Source organism: Vipera ursinii (assembly GCF_947247035.1).
Source record: "Vipera ursinii genome assembly, chromosome: 4".
Classification (NCBI taxonomy): domain Eukaryota; kingdom Metazoa; phylum Chordata; class Lepidosauria; order Squamata; family Viperidae; genus Vipera; species Vipera ursinii.
The window spans coordinates 29,346,564-29,371,026 of record NC_139514.1 but is presented as its reverse complement, the minus strand read 5'-3'; the positions used below and the strand labels follow the sequence as shown (position 1 = coordinate 29,371,026).

Sequence of the window (24,463 nt, the reverse complement as noted above, 5' to 3'; positions counted from 1 at the left end):
TAAGCCTTGATTAACTGTTGATTAGAAATCCTACGATACTGAATAAATATTTCAAAGCATACAAGAATACAATGAAACACAGGCTGGTTTCCCATGGCTCATATTTTTTAAGAAGTATGAATCATTTGATCTCAGTGGAATTAATTTTCCCAGTTTCTTCCATTATTTATTAGCCCGAGGGGGCAAGGTCTCAGGACCCAAAAGTAGCTTCAAGTTTTTCACCATCTGTGCTGAAGTGAAGCCAATGCAAATTCTACCTTCATCTCTGCACTTTTATGCCTCCTGCAATATTTCATTTCACACTTGTGATCTCTTGCTTTGGAAACAATAAAATATGCACATCTCATCAACCTGGAAGAACCATTTGTCACACATAACAAAAAATGGCTCTCAAGTAATTCAAAGTACAGTATCTAAAGAAAGGGCCAAGAAAGATGTAGCCTTAAGTGCTGACAAAAATATACCTTCAAAAGCCATATTGCCATAGTATGTTAGTCAGCATGTACAGTACTAATTTAAGTTTGAACAATGCCTGTTGGGTAACCAGAATTTATTCCTGTACAGTCTGCTGCAATATCATGCTATAAGAAAACACAAACAGGAATAATGGTATAATAATATCACAAAGTGACATACAATACTTTACTTTAAAAATAAAAATGGGAAAGCATGGGAGGACTGCTTGTCAGAAATTCTGCTCTGACAGGGTGAAGCTTCGGCCAAAAAAGTTGATACAGTATGCTATTTCTTTTAAAGGCATAATTGTAGCTACAATCTTGAAATCATAAGCACAAATAAATATTGTGAGAGACCAGTTAGATATGAATCATTTGTGGCCTCCTATATGCATGACTGGCTCATCCATAAAGAGTGAGAAGTTTTTTAAGAATAGTTTGTCACAGTGAACATTGGAGAAGGCTTTTGGGCAATGGATAAATTCTGAATCATGACGAGGCTTCCAAGTTTTGGAGTGCCTTACCACTACTAAGATGGTAATAATAAGAGAATCCAGCTAGCCAGTCAATTAACAATGGCTTTTCAATAATGGGAGCCAGTTCTGGGAGGAATGCCATTCATTGTGGCAATCAACAACAGCAACAGTTCCTTGCAGCAGAGATCAGTTGCCAAGGTGGCCAGGAAAATGGAGTGGCAAAGATCCAGATCAATGATGGAACTTGGCACTGGATCAGGCAATTGTCCAGCAGAAGCAAAGCAAGCTCAGCTAATGGAATAGACTAGTGAAAACGGTTAAGGTCCAAAAGTCAATGGGACCAAGAGAAATGAAGAGAAGAACAACATGTGAAAGTTGTTGGAGCTACACTTCCAAGCCAGCTAAGAGCCATGTTAAAGCCCACGTCATTGCAGCCAGAAGAATAGCACCTCCACAGCAGCAGGATGGTCTCCAAGTAGGGTACAGTTTAGACAGCAGCTGCTCAGCCAAACAGCTGGCAAGGGCTTTTTTGCACCCAGCAATCACAGCTCCGAGGAAAGGAAAGTCATAATGCTACAGTTGTCTTTGTTAACAATAAGAGAAATGGAGTTAAAAATGATTTTTGCAACTTAAATTAATTTTGGATTTATAAATAAATAGGGAAATGATTTGGTATATATAAACTGAATAAACAAAAACAGAAAAATATACTAAAGTAAAAGATGAAAGCAACATAATAACTGATAATTTAAAGATGCAAACATATTTCATCAATATTACTGTAAATTATATAAAACTGTGTGATACTGGGCCAGTGGCTCTCTCAACCCAACCCATCTCACAGGGTTGTTGTTGAGAAAATAAGAGGAGAAAGGGGGTGGATATGTTTGTCAATTTGAGTTATATGTAGAAAATAAGGAAGGAAGGAAGGAAGGAAGGAAGGAAGGAAGGAAGGAAGGAAGGAAGGAAGGAAGGAAAAGGAAGGAAGGAAGGAAGGAAGGAAGGAAGGAAGGAAGGAAGGAAGGAAGGAAGGAAGGAAGGAAGAGAATTTCCCTATTTAAATAAGCAAAATTTACACAAGATCACAGAAAATCAGAAAAAAAAAGGAATGAACCTTTAACAATAAGGGAAGTCTATGAAGCTATAAAAAAGGTCAAAATGAAGAAACTGTCTGGACCGTTTAGAAGTTTAAGTACTAAAATCATTGCAACACATGATGAACTCTATTTTACAGATTGGGAAGCTACTGGATACTTGGATAGAGGCTAATATAGGAAGCCATATTCAGCCCAAAATTAACTTGCTTGCTCCTTAGTTAGATGAACTCTGATACAGTAAAATCAGTTTTATATATTTTTACAAAAAATGATAAGTACCTGTAAAAACCAACCAGGCTGAGTAGCCTGGAATGAACATTTCAGTTAATTTTCAGATAAGTAAGGGTTATCGATTGCTATGTTGCAAAACAATCAACAAATTGGGAAGACATTTAGAAAGGTAAGTATGAGATTAGTTAAAGTTCAAAAAAGGAGCCGGAGATTAATAAAGCAAGGAGAATAGGTAGATCAACAGAGTTAAATATAATACCTTAGTATTGTCATTCCAATTTTAAACCAATCCTATAAAGTAAAGAAGGCTTTTGTCCCGTAATATCAGAAATAACATTTAAACTTTTACATAGCCACCCATCTTATACCAAACTCTGGGTGGCTCCCTCTCAAGAATTAAAACAACATAAAAACCATATTAATACTACTACTATTAGCATTCTTGCTAGTTCAGAAGAAGCAGGCAGATTAAAGTACTTATTAAAAATTGATTAACCATATTCTACCCCTTCTCCAACAAGAAAACCAGTTGCTGAATATAAAGTCAAGAAATGTGACAAAGTATAGCAAGATTATATGGAAACTACTGATAAGAAAAAAGGTGCTAAGACAAAGATACAAGAATAAGAGATAGTCATGCATTGTGTGAAGGGATGGATGAGCTGAAGTCATGTACTGGAAAATGACACAGAACACAAATTCAGAGACAGAGAAGAAAAAAATTGCATTTTTGTACATTGCAATTGGAATAATTATGAAAGCACAGTAAGATAATGAATGTTGACATATACAAAGGTAAATGAGAAAGAAAAGAAACCAGCATTTTAAGGAAATGAAACCAAATAGCATCATGCATAAGTCTGCTACTCCTGTGTCAGTCAAGAGTGAAAGGATTAAGATATAGTACTATGTATAAAAATAAACAGTTCTAAAATCACTGTGATAGTTTTGCAATTCCTGATAAATATATTTTCCCAATTAAAAACGGCAAAAGAAGGAAAAAAATGTATACTAATTTGCATTTTTAGCAAGAAATGTAAAACATAGTTTGGAATCCATTAGAAAAATTTTGGCTAACTATAAACAAATCTGCAAAGGTTACTATTTAATAACACTGACAGTGAAAATTGATTCCTCATATTAAACCTTATGAGCATCATTCTGCACATGGATTCACTTAGTGGAGTGAAAGAGTTCTAACAAGAAACTAAAAGTATACACTGCAACTTAATGTCCACCTCTCTTTGATTCTGGAAATAATTTCGAAAGAAATAAACTGTACTATTTTGATTATGGTGTGCAATAGTTCAGATATCCAAAACTAACACCCAAGGAATTATGCATCTTCTTTTATTTGATATATCTGAATCTTCCTGTGGCTTCCCAAGAAACTCTTTCCGATTCTCAAATTTATACAAATGGAGATGAAGCTTTATAACATTCATAATTATATATAAATCAGAAAGCACAAACAAAATATATAGGGTCTATAATAAGTACTATCAAAAATAATAAAGTATAACATGAACTGCTGTTATGCATTGATATGTGCACGTTTGTCCGTGTATGTTCCTAGATCCACATATTCTGCTAATGTGTGTTTGACAAAAAGTATTAGAAAATCTTTTACTTACAGGAATGCAATTCAATTCAACCTTTTTTTGTTTTTAAGGTGCAGTGATTTCAGCATCTAAAATGTAACTTCAGGCACTCTGAAAAGAAACAGGTTAAAATCTCTTTCAGTAATAATTGCTATTTCAGATTTAATTAAAAATTAAACTTTCATAATGTTTCACCATCCAAAGCAATGCATTATCAGTCAAGCATAGCTCTTTTTTTTTAGTTAGAAAAGCTCTTTCAGAGTAGTTTGTAATGAAGAAAGAAATAAAGAAGACACTTCAGAGTAGAAAAAATATAGCTCTGAAATAAAGGTTCGCAAATAGCATTCTGAAAGAAGGGGGGCAGATGGGAACATTTCCCGAATCTTTATATCAACAGCTAACTTATTAAAAGAATGGGCATTATAATTTGTTTTTTAAAAAAGATGAATTTACATATGCATGATTGTGTGAGAAATGAGCAACACACACACACACACACACAAACACACAAGAAATTTTAGGACAAAACTGAAATGAAAAAGGAACAGCACTTTGATACAGATGTATGCGCTAAATGGGAAATCTTCACAGTTTATTGATGTATTTCTGTCGTCGTCAGGGCTCCTAAGGCAGATTGCATTCACATTGTTTAAATTATAGTATATTTAACTGCAAATACTTGCACAGAATTGAAAAACAAAATGTACCATACAATTTTATTCAGAACAACTGTTTAAAAATCTCTTTTCTCAGACAAAATTATGTAAGATCTATGTTAAGAAAGCAAAGGAATAAGCAATAACCTCTTATAGTTTGAGAGTACATGTTGTGCTTATATAACTACAGGATTAAAATATCACGGTGTGTTGTTTTTTTTAAATGAAATATACAATACACTGGTGAAATAGTGGTGCCAAAGTTTCAGGGTTGTTGTGCTATTTTGGGAATAGTGCTGCATAGTTTTACAAATACAATGATATAAAACAGAAAAGGAAGAATAAAAAGCAAAAATAAAAATATGTCATCAAAAACAAAATGATAGCATGTCCTGTTTAATTTTTACTACAGACAACTCAACAAAATGTGATACTAGTTATTTACAAATATTAAAACACAAAGCTCCCCTTCTAAATCAGGTTAAGGCATGTACAGTCAGTTCATATAGTCAAAGAAATGTTGGAATAAGTAGAGACAGCAGACAATGAAATCTCACAAGAGCATTTATTTTGGTAAGAAAAAAAGATTTTGGTAGGATATTACAATATACACCCATTTAATAATCAATAGTTGCTTTTCTCTACACATAAAAATAGCTCTTATGAAACAATATATCTAACATCACATGAATCTTAGATAGCACAAATTTTTAACTTTGAAACTGTGATTCAATCATGTGCATGTTGATTTAGTTCTTAAAATCCACTCTGCCATCTACAATTTTGTGTAAAGGTAACTGATAATAGACAATCTGTAAATACCACTGCAAAGTTTTTTCTTTATATTTGGCATTATTTCAGTGAGCTTACGTAAGTTAAAGAATTCAAAAAGTATAGAATTTTTGTTTGTATTTTGCCAGAGATAATAAAACTAAATAAGCCATGAATTTCATATTTCATTATTCCTATCTAGTTATAGATGCTATAAATTTATAGATCAGTTTTATACATATTTGGAATTTGTGCACTATATATATGTACCTTACACACACCCACAAATACAAATACATTAGTCCCTTCCAAAGTTTTATCTTCAGCTCAACTGCATTACTATAGTAAGCTAAAGAACTGTTCTGAGTCAAATGAACACTTAATATGTACTTCAAATTGAAGAGAGACATTTGAGGTTTGCTTTCCATGCCGAACAATCTAATCTCTCCTGAAATCAAAGGAATTTTTTAAATTCTAAAAAGTATCTGAGTAATGATATAGCTGGACCATACAGACTAAAATTTAACAGAGGGATATGAATTCAAACATTTTGGCAGGGGTTACACCCCTCTTAAAGATGTAGTCATTGTTGAATATACTGCTGAAGGTTTAGTAATGGACAGGACTAGAATTGCACAAGTGGGAGAGTTACAGTCAATAACAAATGCCTTAGTCAACTGCTTCTTGAACTACTACTGTATAATGCATTCTAAGTGGGACCACTTTTTTTGCTTTTCTAGAATACTGTAGTCAGATGATTGACCAGAGACAAGGGCGCATGTATTTAACAACCAGGTTTCACTAGAAGCCCAAGTTAGCTCCTTTTTTTGATACTGTTTTATTAAAGAAGAAAGCTTGTTAATGATTAACTGGCATGATGAACATGCCAGTTAATCAGGTTTCTAAAGTAGTTTGAACTTGTGGGTGCAGTTTATTTATTTATTTATAATATTTGTATGCTTTAAACTGATTTGTCTCTAAATTTTCTCTTTAATATTATTTTTATCATAGAAAATAAAATATAAAACAGTAAAACAAACAAGCAAAAGCATTCAACCCTAACAAGAAAAAAAAGAAAAAATACTGTTAAAAAGTGTAAAAAATGATCAGTTAAATTTAACTTTTAACATATAGGATCCAAATGTCTCTAAATTTTAATTAGATATTGTAATTTCCTTATACTTAGGCAGAGTGGAAAAAGCAAGATATAAACTGAATAAATACTTTTTTGCATATGGGCTGATCATTCATAAAGTATTTCTAAAGTTCTTTGAAGCTTGCCCTTGATTAATTTTGCAGCTTTTCCCCCTTATTCAAGACAATCCCTTCAAGTTCAGATCATCTAAAATTCTAAAAGAGGAAAAGCATAAAGGTTAAAATGATATACAAACTTATAACAGCAAATGTCAACAGAAAAATGGGGTACAAATTATACAGTTGTTTCTTTATTAAGATACTGATATTTTATCAACAGGGAATTAAGATTCTGTCTGCCATCAACAGAATCATTCTGAAAGGTGAACATTTTGATGATACAGGGGAAAGTTAGCAAAAAAAAGATAAAATATAAAAATGGGCTGGATAATGCTGAGACCTTCAGAAAAAACAATAAAGAAAAATATCACAAATGGATTCCCAAGATAAAATATAATGGTACTGATTCAGAATGCTGTTGATTTCTCCAGTCTAAGCCCACTTTCCTTCTCCCTCCTGCTCACATGACCTAAAACACAGCATATGTGTTGCCTAATGTACTCATACAAACATTCACACATAGCCACAACATCAGTGGGAAGCAGATATGCTCACCCAAACACCTACACAGATGCAACAGTAACTTCTATTAAGAGTTTTTGATTATACAAAGTAAATACCAAAATCTCCCACGGCCACTTCTGGTAAGTTGGTAAAAGCTCTACATGCATTCCGTACCTTGTTAAAATATTCACATGATGTCAACACTAAAGTCAGCTCTTCTTAATAATAAGATTTTTTTAATAATAGGAGATTTTTCATGAGAACTCTTCTAATGATAGCAATAAAATATATAAAAATGAGTAAGATGGGTACTGTTCTCATTCAAACTGAGGTAACTATTATAAAGGCATTAATTATAATAAAAGGTAAAGTTAGTGAATACTAATGCTATCCCCAGAAGAAAGGATACTTTGGTAAGAATAGCTGTACTGACTTATGCAACTGATTCAGTAAATTATGATACTTCCGTATTTTTCAAAATTAACACCAGTATTATTCTTTTATATCAACAAATCAACAAATGGAAACTGTTAATCAACAAATGGCAACCATGTGCATTTGCACATGCTTATTCCATCTTTAATCTTTATAAATATTCCATTTAATATTTTATATTTACAAAAATGTTTTATATTTTACTTATATTTATTAATATTCAATTAATACCTACAACAAAGATAATAATTCCATAGTAATGCTATATATATATATATATATATATATATATATATATATATATATATATATGTTTTCTTCAATTCCACACACACACACACACACACACACACACACACACACACACACACACACACACACATATATATATATATATATATATATATATATATATATATATATATATATATATATATATATATACACACATACATACATACATAACATACATACATGCAAGGGACGTGGTGGCTTAGTGGGTTAGGACGCTGAGCTTGTTGATAAATAGGGACCACTATGGGACCACTATGGTGGGAAGGTAACAGTGTTCCGTGCGCCTTTGGCATCTAGTCATGCCGGCCACATGACCACGTAGATGTCCTCGGACAAGCGCTGGCTCTTCGGCTTTGAAATGGAGATGAGCACCGGCCCCTAGAGTTGGAAATGACTAGCACGCATGTACGGGGGAACCTTTACCATATATATATCTTACATACATACATACACATCTTACACACATACACACACACATACATATATGTGTTTGTGCATGCGTGTGTGTGTATGTATATGTGTGTAAGATGTGTATGTAAGATCAGACCGGTTTGATCAATACATCTTGGGTTTTTGAACTTGCTATATTGCAGTTCTATTATTATGATTTCTTTTGCCTTGCAGCTCCAACCTAGGAGTGTTAAGCAGGGTTCAAGTCGCTACTGAAACAGCTATCCTAGCCTTTGTCAGCAAAAAGAAATTCAAATACACACAGAGACACACGTGTGTGTCTCTGTGTGTTTTCGTAGATTTTCACGGGTATAGGTATGTAGGTCTTGGCGTATTCAGGTCTTCCTGAGCTGTCACGCAGCCCATTATCTAGATTGTTACAACACAAAAGACTAATGGGCACACAGCCAACACCTCAGCCACACAGGATGTTACAAAACAGCCAACTTATCCACAAACAATAACCCCATCAACCAATCAACATGTAACAACACAGCCAACCAACCCGCTTACAGCAACAAAGCCAGCAACCCACACACCCCCACCAATATTTATAGATAGACGGCAGCTGCAATCACGCTTTGCTCGCACAAGCACGAAGCCGAAGACACCAGCCTGAAGATGACAAGTGGGACCTCGTCGAAACGTTGCCAAGACACTATCAAGCTTAAACGAGAAAAGACCCGAATACGCCAAGACCTACATACCTGTACCCGTGAAAATCTATGAATATGTGTGTGTGTGTGTGTGTGTGTGTGTGTGTGTGTGTGTGTTTCTCTGTGTGTGTGTGTGTGTGTATATGTATATGTATGTGTATGTGTGGGAGTGGGTGTGGGTGTAACTAACTCATAGACCAGTTTCCCAAAACACAGCCCCATTCCCACCTTTTGTTATCACACATTATCATACTTTGAACTCCAAAAAAATTATCAATTAGGTATTTAAGCAATAAGTAAAAAGAAGTAGAGGAACAGAATTAGGATACAAATATAAAATAAATGTAAAATAAATGAAGGCTGTGTAGCATATACAGTTTTGTTACCATAAGGATTGTCTATTGTAACTACTCTTTTTTTAAAAAAAAAAAAAGAAAGAAAGAATTTTCTGAAGAGTCCAGCTATTGAAGCACTGTCAGCATTTTAAAGGCTGGAATTTTAAAATATACTGAATTATTCTTATAACTGCTGATTAAATGGGCTAAGAATTTTTCATAATACCTCTTGACACTTCCCTCGTACACAAAGTGATGACGAAAAATAAGCTGGCTACAGAAAAACTATAGTATTCCAGTATTCCAACTGTTTTCTTGCACAAGCTGTCCCTAGATCCTGTTTATGTTCCTAAAGAACAGGAACAGTTGACAGCATGCAGCTTTTGAGAGGTCTTGCACAAATATATTTTTTTACTAAAGATATAAATTCTTTTAAGCTCTGAGTCTGAGCCTTCAGTTCATTGCAAATTTGCTTATATTCTTCACATCTTCATAACATGTTACTCTCTCCAATTTGTCAAAGGTTGCAAATGTCTTGATTTTTACAGCCTCACTTTTTATATAGAATGATATTGTCTCCCATGCTTCAAATTACTACCAAGAAGAAATATGAGTTAATAAACAGGGGCTACAATTCTTTTAACATACATTCTGTTCCAATATAAATAAGTATTTCTGTAACTATCATTCTTCAGTAGGAAGCTGGGTGGATGAAGGAAATGGTTCAACCAAGGAAATGTGCACTGGATACAATATAGAAAAAAAAAGGATCTGACAGAAAGAACATGAATTATATTAGTTGAAAACTGAGGAAAAATGAAATTGGAAATCAGCATTAAAGCAATGAAAGTTCTTTATTTTCATCAGTGAAAACTGGAAAACAGTTCAAACTAAGGGGTTTTATAACCTAACATACTGCATGAAAGATATAAAAAAGTAAAAGATAAAATCACTGCTTCTTCAGGATACAACTTAGCTTCTTATGCAACATCTGTTTTTTGTTACATTTTAGCACTGAATTAGGTTAAAATATCTTGAATTGTTTCTTCTCTAAAATGTCCTTTCAGAAAATGAAAATTCATTTAACATTTCTTAATATTCTGTAGCACAATTGACTATAATACAGATGAATAAATAAGTAACATTTATACTGCAACATTTATGCTGGCTACTTTGTCTAGTTTATTTGGAATTTTCTCTAAGGAAAAATATTAATTAGAATAGAACCATACTACTACTTTTTCCTTTACTGATATAATGAAATTAATATTTAAAAGTTTTTGGGATATATGAAAATTCTTATAATACATTTCCATTCAAGGAAGCAGCCTTAACTTTGTTTAGGCACATAATCATATAAATAAAACAAGAGAACAGAGAGATACAAATGTCACATTCTATCATCCCCCTTTATGGGTTTTTAGAATTTATGAACGAACTTCAGAATTTCTTTATTTTTACACAATATACATTTTTATGGTGATCATTATGTATTTTTTTTATTTAAAAGCTTAAGAGATTAATTTCTTAGCTAGAGCTTAGGGACTTTCTTCAATCATTTAGACATGGCTTGATTTCCATGTCTAGCTTCTGTTATTTCAGCAATAGCTCTCCATGACACAGCAAGCTGCCCTCATATTTTGAAATTTCCCATGTAATGTCTCATTGCCATATGTCAAAAAGTCTCATTTTTACAGGGTAAACATTTAATAATTAAAATGCATGAAAATGTACATGATTAGGTTTTTATAATTTTGAATCTTCATGGGGAAAAACAAGCAGAATTTTAAAGTCTAGGGAAGAATTTTGCAAATTGTGAAGTTTTTTTTAAATATTAAGTGTCATTCCAAATTTTAACACATCTTTATATCCCAAAGAAAATAAATAATAAAGGTTAAAATATTGGGACATTCATCAAACTAGAGAGTTTGGAAAAAGTTTCTTTAAGCTTAAAAATTAGATGTGTTAGAAACTGAAGCCACTTTTTTGTTGGAATGAATGAAAAGATGCCCATGCTTCATAAATCTTCTATACAAAAAAAAAATCTTACCTTACCAGATTAGAAAGCCAAAAGTCATGGTTCATGTCCTAAGTAAATATGACCTCCTTTATCTCTCTTCACTCTACTTTAATATTCACACTTAAGGACACAATGTGAATTGTGTACCTAACCAGGATATGAAATACATTTTAGTACACTATGACAAAATTCACTGCACTACATTTTTCACATTTCATGTAATTAGGCAATATTTGTTGTTTGCGATATTCGAGTGAATGTATATATACCACAGACATATCCTCTGGACACCATAATCTTTAAATATAGATTCCTTTAACGGTCACCATAATACTTTGGTATAAAATCAAAATGCATAAAATAATTTTGTTTCTTTTCTTAATAATGAAAGCATCTTTACATGTATAACAGAGTTCTATAATTCTGCCAGAGACAATTTTAGATCTCACTCTCAAACACTGTATTTTAAAATACTTCTTTCATTGGTAAACTGCAGGAGGAAAGTTATTTTCCTTTGCTCTAAACCACATGCTCCCTAGAAGGAGGAAGTCCCACACAGTAAATGTATACAGAACAGTTTCCTATGTCTCTGTGCAGTAGAAAATCCCACTGTGTTAAGTAGGGTTCTGCTAAGGCCACTAAAACATATTACCCTATTAAACTGTGTTTCTTTATTGTTCTCTAAATGCTAATGAAATGTTCCAGTGTAGTGTTTATACAAGAGTACATTAGAAAAGCAATATGCTAAAACTGTTTCTCTTAAAGTGACAGCAATTTAAGAGAGTATGCTACATAAACTGTTAGACAAACATTTGTTGCTTTACTTCTCATACAATACTCTAAATTAAATCATAATCCCAATACCATTTCACGGAGATAGTTGGAATTTTAAGAGAGTTCAATTTAATATTTTTTTATTTAATCTTGATTTATAAAGGATAGATAGATTGATAGATAGATAGATAAATTTGTGCATTAGTTTATAAATATCATAGTTTATAAATAATATAGTGCCCCAAAAAGTATAACATAAAACTTAAAAAACTAGATAGTACACTGTCAATTTTAATTAACAAATTTATGGGATAAAATAATAAAATAAAAAACAATTCTGAAAATGTTTCTTTTCTAAAGGAGTCAATGCTTTTTCTTCTTCTAAAACTGCTGACTACCCTTATAAGCAGCAGCAGCAGCAGCAACAGCAACAACAACAAGTTGGAAGGGACCTTGGAGGTCATCTAGTCCAACCCCCTGCTCAGGCAGGAAACCCTATACCATTTCAGACAAATGGCTGTCCAGTCTCTTATTAAAAACTTCCAGTGTTGGAGCATTCACTGCTTCTGGAGGCAGGTTGTTCCACTGGTTAATTCTTCTAACTGTCAGGAAATTTCTCCTTAGTTCTAGGTTGCTTCTCTCCTTGATTAGTTTCCATCCATTGCTTCTTGTCCTGCCTTCAGGCACTTTGGAGAATAGCTTGACTCCCTCTTCTTTGTGGCAGCCCCTGAGATATTGGAAGACTGCTATCATGTCCCCCCTCGTCCATCTTAAACTCCACTTATTAAGAGAAAAGTTGCAAAAATGATGGGATAGTTCATTTAACTTTACTCTCCATCTTACAGTGGATTTATCCTGTAAGCTTAATAATCAAGTAAAATTAAAATTAGGAAGAGGAAAATAATTGATTCCAGAAATTAAAAAATGATCATTTCAATTTCTTGTTCACACTTTCTTCTAACAAAGTCTTTTCTCTATTCAAGTTTCATTTCCATTAGCTTTTGCTTAGGACAGCATTTCATTAAAGTGGAAAGTATACAGTTTTTAGCTTTTTAGCATTTAGCAGACTTTCATCTACATAAGAAAATAAATCTTTTTGATTTTGCATACGAACTTTTCATCTAAAAATGAATTGCAACGTTAACACTCATGTTCTAAAACTAAGAACCCATGTTGCAGTTAAATGTTTTTTTTAGTTTATTCTCATACTTTGCATTACTCAATACCAAGTGAATGAAATAAATCAGAAACAACAAGGGTAGCCTACAAAATATTACATTTAGGGAGAAGAAATAAACAATTAAAATACTAACATAGCAACAAACTGCTTGGCTTATGTACAGTGAGTCAAATATATCCTTCATTACAACTATCTTAAGGTTTTGGATTTTTAATGAAAATCTAGATGATTGTAATTTTCACTGATAGCTGAATGATTTACCATTTATTTAAAAATATTATGTATTAGGAAAATACCAAGTGGAATGAAATTTTAAAATAGTATTAGTAAGTGGCAGCAATATAATATTGGGATGTCCCACAACCCAAAGATCCTCACTCTAGCCTAATACCTGGGTAAAAAGCCAGCTCTTGATGGCCTTCTGGAAGGCTAAAAGGCTGACCACCCTGTCTTTTCTCATCTCTTCCCAATGAATTCACTAGGTTTTACCTCTGAGAAGATATTTCATACTTATTCCGCTTGGTCTCATATAACAGAGTTCCCCAACGTTTCCGGCTTTGCGGACCGGTGTGGGTGGGGGAGAGGGGCTGGTTTCATGTGAGCGGCGGGGAAATGCACGTCTGTGCATAGCTCCATTGACCTGATTGGTGGGCATGCGCACCCACCACTCATGCAAATGGAGCATGCATGCACGCGTTCTTGCTGCTTGCACAAGGGAGAATGCATGTGTGCGTGCTTGTCTACCACTTTAGGTGGCCTGGTAGTGGGCCATGGCCTGGGGGTTGGGAGCCCTGTTATATAGAATTACTTATAAACATTGTTCATCTGGCTATTTGCAATCTGTTTAAATTCCTTTCAGCTATGTTCTTATAATATAAATATAATACAATGAGTCAGTTTTTCAAAGACAGACAATCTGAATTTACAGATAACATTTTCAAATATATTGGATCTCTCTTTACCTCCCAACTAGGTGCAATTTTTGTATCGTTTTGTTTGTTTCAAGCAAAGATACATCTGTTACTGATGTAGATAAATCCATTTTACAGGCCAGGTTTTTATTTGAATGTTACATTTTTTTTACTTGGAATTTTGCTAACTTGGAATAACAACTTTTACAACCCACCTGGACTGTTAGAAATATGACTATTGTATTTACAGGACACATGGATATTTGTAAAGTTATCTAATACCTAGCACATTGGGAGAATAAGTTATTGATATTTCCAGTTACCAAGTTTCTGCTACTCTAAGATGAACATAGCAAACTGATTTTTTTTCCACAAATGCATATCCTGTATTTTGATTTATTATTAAAATTGTTACCAGAGCCATTACATGTTTTGGAAATGCAAGTTTATAAGAATTTGGCCCACAAATTGCATAACTAGAATGTATCTAGAACCATAGCTCATGCATACTGGTTAGACAGCAGTGTTATTGTAAAATTTGTCTTGCTTCTCTATATAAAGACTGTGGAATCTTTTGTGCTTTCTCTGCTTGTTTACTTGCAAACATTTCATTACCCAACTAGGTAATATATCAACAGTGTTAGGTATCAATGCATGATCAATGCAGTATCATTGCATATACGCAGAATACTACATATATTTTCTTCTCATGGAACTATATATCAAGAACTCAGAATAAAGTTTTAAGACCAAATGACATCAATTGAATTACATAGAAGTATCACAATACAGATATTCCTGCCCTTATAATCATTTTTTGAACAAAGTTTTGAAGTTTTGACAGTCTTGGAAAAAATAATTTACAACCTATTCTCAAGTTACAACTGTCACACCACCCCCATTGTCACATCGTCCTAATTGAGGCATTTGGCAACACGTTTGCATTTATAACAGTGATCATGTAATCATGATTTGTGATCTTCCCAGCTAGTTTGTGACAAGTGAAGTCAAAGAAAGAAACTAGATTTGCTTAATGACAAGTAAATTCGCCTAAAGACCATTGTAAAAATGGATCTAAAAATGGATCTTGATGATTTGTTTTATAACTGCACCAACTTACTATTATTTTTAGGGTCCTTTCCTTTTTGAAAATTTAAAATTCTATGTAGCATGCACATTTTAGCTCCCGTTTCTCATTGTTATGGTCCCCCTATTCACTTTGTTCAGTGGTGGGATTCAAATATGTGAACAATTGGTTCTCTGTGTGGATGCTGCTTCCAGAAGTCCATTCTGGGCCTGGGCAACAAAAAATTAGCTACTGGTTCTGCCGAAGTGGTACGAACCGGCTGAATCCCACCATTGACTATGTTGTGATTTACTGACAGCACAGAAAATAAATAAATAGACTGAATGTCAGTGAGAAAAACATCTGCTAATCAAAGAACACCTTGGATCTGGCTGCAGGACTATGTCCCTCATTTCTCCACATTCCATTACATTGTAATCTGAACTGAGTAATGTTGAGGGAAATAGCAAATAGAAATGTTAAAAGTAAGTCAAATACGGCATTTTATTTAAAATGACCTGCTCCTCTCTTCTCCTTATGGTACCAAATACTGGTTAGACTGCAGTGTTATTGTTGCGAAATTGCTACATTTCTGAAATAGCAATTACTACATTTCTGATATAGCAGAAATAGGTAGAGAGCTAGAGAAATAATGTACTTACCCTGTTGCATATAGCTTTTTAGTGAGATAACAACAGAATGGGGAAGAGGAGGCTACCTTGGGGCTGAAGGAGCCAAAAGTGCTTAGAAACAACTTTAAATAATGAACAGACACTATCCTTGATTCCATGTAGTACCTGTTACTTGATTTTACTTTCAAAGTAATGGCTGGCAAAGCAAATGGATAATATATACCTAGCAGTTGCATTGGATGCTATCAGCTAAAGGGGAAAACATTACTTTAATATTGGTACAAATAAGGACAATCAAAAGTGCTGTCAAATTTCACAGCAAATTGCCTGGAAACATTTATGGTTTGCCTGAAGGCAAATGTAATTATAACTCAAGCAATTGCTATTTCTCTGAGTTGCAAGCAGGAATAAAAAAAAGGAAATACAATGATCCACTGAAGTGGACTGAACAGTACACAATAGAAGCAATTGAGTCTATTAGTGCCTATCGTTCCAAACTTAGAAGTTAAATACAAGGCAGCATTTATTTACAAATATATACAAAATCAATAAAATAAATTGCATGAAATAAGAAAAAAAGATTTTTTTGTTTTTAAAAATAATATGCTGGGGAATTTCAGAGACGAATGCATCTAGAGTACATACATCATCACAAACTTTTGTATATTATAGAATTATGTCAAAAAAATAATATATGTAAGTCTGCAAATTTTCTTATGGTTTAAAAATTGGTTCAATTACCAATGCAAAATTATAAGTGATCAACTCAGCAGGTTTTGATTATGTGAGAATTGTGGAATGTAGGGGAGTTATAATAGAGCTTTGGTGAAACAGAGTTTTGTTGTTGTTCTGAAAGTTTTTGGTTCTACGTGCATCCCTGAATATGCTTTGCAAAATTGCCTGCAACTGCTGATCTCAACCTTTCTAGACACGGGATTTCTAGGACATTTAAATGATTTAACTATAACCATACAGAACAAAATGTATTTTAGACATAAATCTACCCATATCAGGGGATGCAATGATTCAGCAGTTAAGATACTGAGCTTGTTAACTGGAAAGCCAACAGCTCGGGTTTGAGACCTGAATGCCATGTGATGGGGTGAGATCCTGTTACTCGCCTCAGCTCCTGCCATCCTAGCAATTTGAAAGCATACAAATGCAAGTAGAATAAGGGTGTCAAACTCGCAATGTCACGTCACATGTTGCAACGTATCACAACTTTTCTGCCATTGCTGGCAATGGGGTGGGCGCAGTTTCACTATGATCCATCCGGCCCGCAGGCCAGCAGTTTGACACCCCTGAAGTAGAGGAACTGCTTCGACTTCCCCCCCCCACTTTTTATTGCTTTCCCTATTTTCATGCTGGCCACATGATAATGAAAATGTCTGTCAGACAATGCAGGCTTCCTTGACTGAGAATCGGAGATAAGCACCACCCACTTGCATCGGTCTTGACTAGACACAGCAATTTTTAAATCTTTACCAATGTCAAAAAGCAGCTATAGATGTGCCTCATTTAAAGAAACATAATAACAGAGTTCAGAGATAAACAGAAGGCAAAGCGTAACAAAATATCTCTTTGTCCTATTTACTGATCAGGGAATCAAGTGAAGTACAACTAAATTTCATAGTTATAATCATGTAATTATAACTATGATTATTAATTATTAACTATGATTATTATTAATGATTATTAATCATCACATAATTGCAACTTTCACAATTCTTTCCATTACCACATTTTTAAAGGGGTATATAAAGGGGTACAAAAATCACTGATGTAATGTTTCTGAATGTAAAATAAACATGTGTAGAATTGGTATTTGTATATATTAAATCATAAAACAAAAAATAATGATGTCGTGTTTATTGGAGTGTTTCACAAGACAGTTCAAAAGTTATTAAATGAACATGTATAGGAATCTGGAAGTAAGTCCCAGATCATTAGATCATTAGCAATATAGTATGAACCTGTATAATGAACAGACTTTACAATGTCCTGCAATAAGCACAAAGATCCGTTATCTGTCGTTCCGTTCTGCTTGTGTAGAGCCAAAACATGTATACATGGAAATACTTTCTTCCATTTAGATATACAAATTGTAAAGCATACCAAATATGTTATCAGGGCCGTGCCTTAATGCTGAGTTTCGCATGACTAGATTGCTGTGGTTAGAATACAACCTTCTTTAAAAAAGAGGATTAATGTTAAATTTAAAATTCCCATTTATACATTTTAAAACAGATGGCAGTTATAAGCATGTAAATACTGTGTCTGCTGATTCATACAACTTTTACACATACATTTAACTTTCCTGTATCATTGTAAATTGGTAATGTAATGCTAAACAAAATGAAACTAAAGTCTCTTAACAATGAGATGTCCTTTACATTATATTTCACTGTGTCCATCTATTGAAAAGTGAGATTTCAAATATGGTTTGTACATTGCCTTCTATAAATATTCTACTAGACTGAAACCCTGTAAGGATATTAAGATAAATGCTATCGTAATGCTGCTTCCCAAGACAAGGCAAAGCATTGTATTAAATTTAAACATTTTTAAAATATTTTTTGTTCTTGAAAGTACTTTAAAATCACTTTAAGAATGCTGAATCTAATTGTGATTTGAGAAAAGAGACACAATAACATTTTAAGTTGTAAAGTAGGAAAATATTTTCCTCCCTCTATACATACAACTTACTACCTGCATGTAGCATATTTCTTAGGAAAAAAATCTTCAGGGTGTAGTACTATTAAAAAATATTCCTGTTAATCATACTCTTAGGAGTTAACTTTTTACTGACCAATTTTGGATTTTTTAAAATATATCTGTCAATTGAAAACCATCAGTCTGTTCCGAACAGCTTTTAACACATTTAGATTTTTTGTCATAAAATATTCTATTTATTTCTCAGCAGCTGGTGTCAAAAAAGTTGTTGTTTTTAAATATTACTCTTAAATAAATAAAATCTGTTTTCATATTGTGTAAAATTAGTTTTGCCTGCTGTGAGTTTGTGGCATTATGAAGTGATCAGTTCTCTCCATGAATTATTTAAAGAAAGGCTATCAAATAAACTGATGGAGGCGTAATATAATATGTATAATTTGTATAAATCTGGCACTTGTGCATGTACACACCATAGATCCTACTTGCTCCTTTCCCACTTGCTGTTACACTGCTTGTCCCGTCTATTTTTCAAAAGTCAGGGAACATCTTCCTATAAATGATAGCCTCACTTTTCTAGTACATACAAAATGTTTCTTTGACGGTACCAAATATATATTTAAATAAGTCTACTGTCTGTTCATACAGGTAATTGTTTTTCAGCCGATCTTCAGTGGCATTAAAATCTTTATTTATCCTTTGTTTTAGTTTCTGGTTTGACAGTGCCTCATACTTTTATTAAACACTATTGGATTTGTTAACAGTTCCTCTCGGAATTATCTTGTCTTTCAGGAAAAATGTAACTGTATAGTCATAATTATTCTCACCAAATTTTTTGAAGAACAAAGGGGTCTTGGTTTAAGGAATTTCTCTACTTTAATAGAGAGAAATCTAGCATATCATACCTCGAATATTTTCAAGGAACAATGACACTGCAAAGGATCATGCTGATAATAATTAAGCAGCAGCAGCAAAATAAATAAGTGGTCATAAATGATTGTACTTAGAAAATATTGTTTTACCTATGTATAGGATTTATATGTCCATCCTATTCACAAAAATGCATCTTTGGTCAGCATACAACAATAAAAACAGAATTACATTAAAAAACAAAATAGCAACAAAATAGCAATCAAACACAGTTGAAACACATCAACTTATACTATACCTCATTGTTCTCCCATGCTATTTTATTGGAACACAAACACCTATAATTACTGCACAGCCTGCCCATTGTTTGTTCTTTATTATTCCTTGTATATTCTTTTTTCTTTATAAGGCAGCTTATAAAGTATTCTTAATTGAGGAAGTATCTGAATTCAAATTTTAGCTGTGGATAGCCAGTGCAATTTGAATAAATTATCAAACACCTGTGTCACTGTCCATAATCTGTCTTTTGTCACTGCACTTAATTTCATCATCTATTATATATTATAAAAGTCAACAACATCATGTTAACAATAGTGATCTAAGCAGCTTTCAAATAAGATGCTTTATAATGCAGGTTAACAGAAGCTAAACATCTTTCTTCTTAAAACAGCTGCATCTGTTAGAATGTTTGCATGTTTATTGGTAGTTCCAACAGAAATACTGTCTGTGCAGGTACCTGTACACACACAGAGTTTTAGAGAGATTTTTATTTGCTTTTATTTTTGCACTTATGAATAAAGCTGAGTTCCCAGGGTTACTCAGATGTTTCCTCTTGCTCTTGAACACTATTAGTTGCTATTCTATTTATAACAGAAGAAAACGCTTTGGTGGTTTAATTTTAGTATTCTGTGGCAATTAAACTTGTGTTCTCTTTTGCCTAATGGAAGGATGAGTATTTGATGACATACCTTGAGTTCTTTCAATAATTATAAAACCACCTGCCCATAACATATATTCATGGACAGTTTGTGGCCATACATATACTTCTTGATAATTTCATGACTGATTAAGAAGAAAGACACCATTCTCAAGTCTTGAAAGTTTATTGATCTTCTTTTTTTCCCCCTACCTCATTCTATTCTATCTTATAGTGACTGGAAAGTTGAAGAAAATGGAAGCTGATAAATAATGGGCAACATCTGGGAATTAATATAAATAGAACTACATTTTTGGCATTGTTTAAAAAGTTACATGTGAAAATAAACTGATAATAGATTACAGACTAAAAGCACTTCCTTAAATATGATATCCTTCCTTCTCTGTCAACAGAAGATTTACCAACATATATTTTTTTCATATCAAAAAGAACTGTTTTGTGTTTATAGTTCCATTTTTATTTATTATATGCTTCTTTGTTTTGTTACACTGTTTCTTCTAGTTTTCATGAATGAATGAATGAAGAAGAGAAAGGAAAGGAAAAGAAAAGTGTTGTCTTTCTTATTGAAGTTATTCATTTTCTCCTAAGATAAATATAACTTTAAAAAAAGAAAATGACGCATTTTTTTAAATCTATGAAAGTTCAATATCTTTGGTGTTAAATTGCCATATATACATAGCCCAATTACTTAGCAAATAACAACAAATAGCCCAATTACTTAGCAAATAACAACTATGACTAGTTTTTCACAAAATAAAATATATTAAACTATGTAAAGCAGACATGTCAAACTCATGATGTCACATGACATCATGCAACGTATCAGGACGGTTTTGCCATTGCCGGCAATGGGGTGGGTCCATTTTCCTCATGACACATCCAGCCCACGGGCCGGCAGTCTGACACCCCTGATGTAAAGTAACAATTGTAAGAGAAATATAGCATATCAAATTAAACTTATAAGAAATAAAAAGTGTCAAAGATAGCTCTATAAAAGGAATTTTATAAATATTTTAGCAACATTTTACTATTTCATCTGAAGAACCTAACAATTTAAATAGAAGTATGTTCTAGAACTTGAAAATAAGATTTAATTATATTTAAATTAAGTAAGAATCTTGTAACTATGGTTTCATAGTTCTATCATTATTTTCAGTTGTGCCAAACTTCTAATAGTGATAGTAGCAAACAGATTCAATTTCTCATTAACAAGCAATGCATATGCAATGATCAGACTGGTTCTGACTGAATAGAAAGCTAACTGAGTCAGTATGGCACATTTTGATTATTATTCACCATAGCAACTTTTGCAAAACCCTTATTTCATTGTTCCCTTTGGATTCTTTCAAAGCTTTCGGAAAATTAGGATGGTCCTTTCTACTCAAAATTGTCAACTAAACTGAACTTTGGAGAAAAAACATGAACATAATCTAGCCATTATACTGCACCTCTACTGCTGTGATCCGTTCAAATGCTTTTGACTCTCTACCAATTGAACTGCATAGCAATACTAAGCAAAGATTCAATTCTCAACTCTACCATTTGTAACAGTCATTGAAAACCTTGCTAACTCCATTCAGAATAAGGTGAAAAAGTTCATGATTAATAAAAAGAATCATGGTATAATCTTATTTATGAATGATGTTTTATTAATTTTTTGTAACTTGTGGGAAGTGATCCTGAACTTGAACAACATGCTTATGGAATTTGAGGAGGCAGCAATTTTAGAAGTCAATATGCAAAATCAAGCTAATATTTTTAATAGTCCAAACTGAATACAAATGACTTTAGCAATTGCCTAACTTAACTTTCTTTATAACCCATCAACTCCATGGAATGACTCTCAGTTCCTGTAGCTGGAAGTCATTCCATTTTATTATCTGAACTATTTGCATCAACAGGGATAAACAATCCATTTCTGAAAAATGCAGTAATGGACTGGAACTCATGTACTAGAAAGTGGTATGCTTGTATATTGTGTTTATTCTCACTTTTTCATCATCCTCATATAAAAACTGGGAGAGTAATTGTAATGCCATTATCTGAAAAAAATTAACACTCTCCAAGACCAAATTACTATCATCATATAGAGAATCAGCTAGGACATGACTCCAGAAAAATTTAGAATGTATAAAAATACTTCAAATTTATGTTGGAAATGTAGAAAACATGTCTTATAATGCCTGCTGGTCTTGTAAAAAAGCAGAAAAACTGGTTAAAATACACAGTGATACAAAGAATTTTTAAGATTAATATTGAATTGAAACTAGAAGTCTTATTGGGACTAATGAACAATTAGAAAACAGTTAGAAAATACTGTTTTTATATATGATAATATATTATATACACAAAAATGGAAAGCAGAAATATCCTGAATAGAAGATGACAGAATTAGAAGAGATGGCAAAGTCATAGAACTGTTTTGGATCATTTGAAAGACCTGAAATGAGCATGATTTCAGCCCTTAGTTGCTTCATATATTTAAATAAATGTAATAATTGTACTTGCCCTGTTCCTATCCCTTAAGTATTGTTTATTGACACAAAATTGATGTATAAATACATTAAGAGCATGATAAGTGAATGTATATGTCAAAGATTACATGCAGAAGTAACTTTAAAAAATAGAGATGATGCAGAATATTAGGCTAACAAATGACTTAAAACCTAAAAAATATTCTATATTAAAAGCTATAGGGTTTTTTATTATTTAATCCAGTTATATGGCTGTCCAGCTTGAAAATTTTGACTCTGGGAGGCCAAGATAAGATTAAAATTAAAATTAAAAAAAAACAGGTAAAACAACTGAAAATATTGTGTAACTGAGGCTAGCTCACAGTTTCCAACATTATGGAAAGCTCATCCACCACTGAATAAGGAAAGTCATGACTTAAGGGCCAGCAGGGTCAGGTCAGACAAATCTTGGTGGAGTGGCATACTGTACTAAAGGATAGGTACTGAGACAAAGAAAGCATTTATGAGTTCTGTCAAATATTACTGTTTCATAGAAGAGATCCGGAGCATGTCCATACTCTCAAATCTAATGGGACATACAAATTCATTAGGAAATAGACAGTCCTGAAAGTAACTGAGCACTTCTGAGTAAATGAATAATTGTCAACTGGCACAGAGGATTTATAAGTGTTAACTTGCATTGTATCTGGAAGTTAGGAGAACACATCCCTAGGGCAACAGAAAAACAATATATAACTCTGCATATCACTGTCATTCATAAAAAGCAATATTATAGATTGATGTTTTGTTGTATTGTTCTGTTTAGTGTCTCAAGCTCTGGATAGTTACAATACTACAGAAATAAGTTTGTGTGTGTGTGTGTTGCAAACACCTACCAACACATACAATGTAGTTAAGATTTAAAGAACAAGGTGTAAGATCTACTCCTCTGCACAATCTCTACTCTGGTTTCACATTAAGTACAACTTTGCATTTAGGTAAACAATTAAGCCTTAGGATGTCATGAGCTCCTTAACACGACATTGAGAAGCACCTACATTAATTATTTAATATGGATTGATGAGAATCTCAATTAATGTGATTCAGGAAAGGAAAATTTGCACTAGACTGAAACAATAAGGCAGAAGAATGAGTAAGCAATCATACAGAATGACTGCTTACTAAAACTAGATACCAAGCTCTATATACTCTATATACCCTATACCCTATATTGAGAGCTGCAATATTTGGCTCAATACATCCTCTTTTCATGTTCTCTATAATATTTTGTGTTCTATAAAACAATGAGATTTGTATTTATTTCTAGGCTGGTGAATATCAGTTTATTAGCTAGTTTATGGTGCCAAAAAAGTCTTTGTTCCACTTGAAAATACAAATTCATTTTTAAATGATTGCCTCAACTAACTGCAAAATATACTCTAAAAAGCCAACATTGAAAGGTTACTAGAAGGTCCTCAAAAATGATCTAGCATCCTAAAAAAGTCCTCATAATATTTATCATACAACATACATGCTGGGAAAACTCATCTTTAACAAAATTGGGAGACTTAATTATTTTTGTTTTTTCCTGCTTCAATTTTATTCTATTTGCAACCCATTTTTTACAAATTCATATCAATGAATGTCTCTATATGCATAGCAATAATGATGTAAATCTGAAAACATTTTAATAAAGTTTTTCAATTTTCTACTATTTGGAACACTTTCCGCAGAA

The 24,463-nt window shown here is 32.9% G+C and overlaps 1 long non-coding RNA gene across 1 annotated transcript in view; it reads right to left on the bottom strand.

Moving 5' to 3' along the window:
- Window positions 1–24,463, bottom strand: part of LOC310640503 — a 160,668-nt gene that overhangs the window by 19,819 nt on the left and 116,386 nt on the right. Inside the window, exon 4 of the long non-coding RNA XR_014492545.1 lies at window positions 3,894–3,971. This is a non-coding gene — a long non-coding RNA (uncharacterized lncRNA). The remainder of the gene's footprint in view (window positions 1–3,893; window positions 3,972–24,463) is intronic.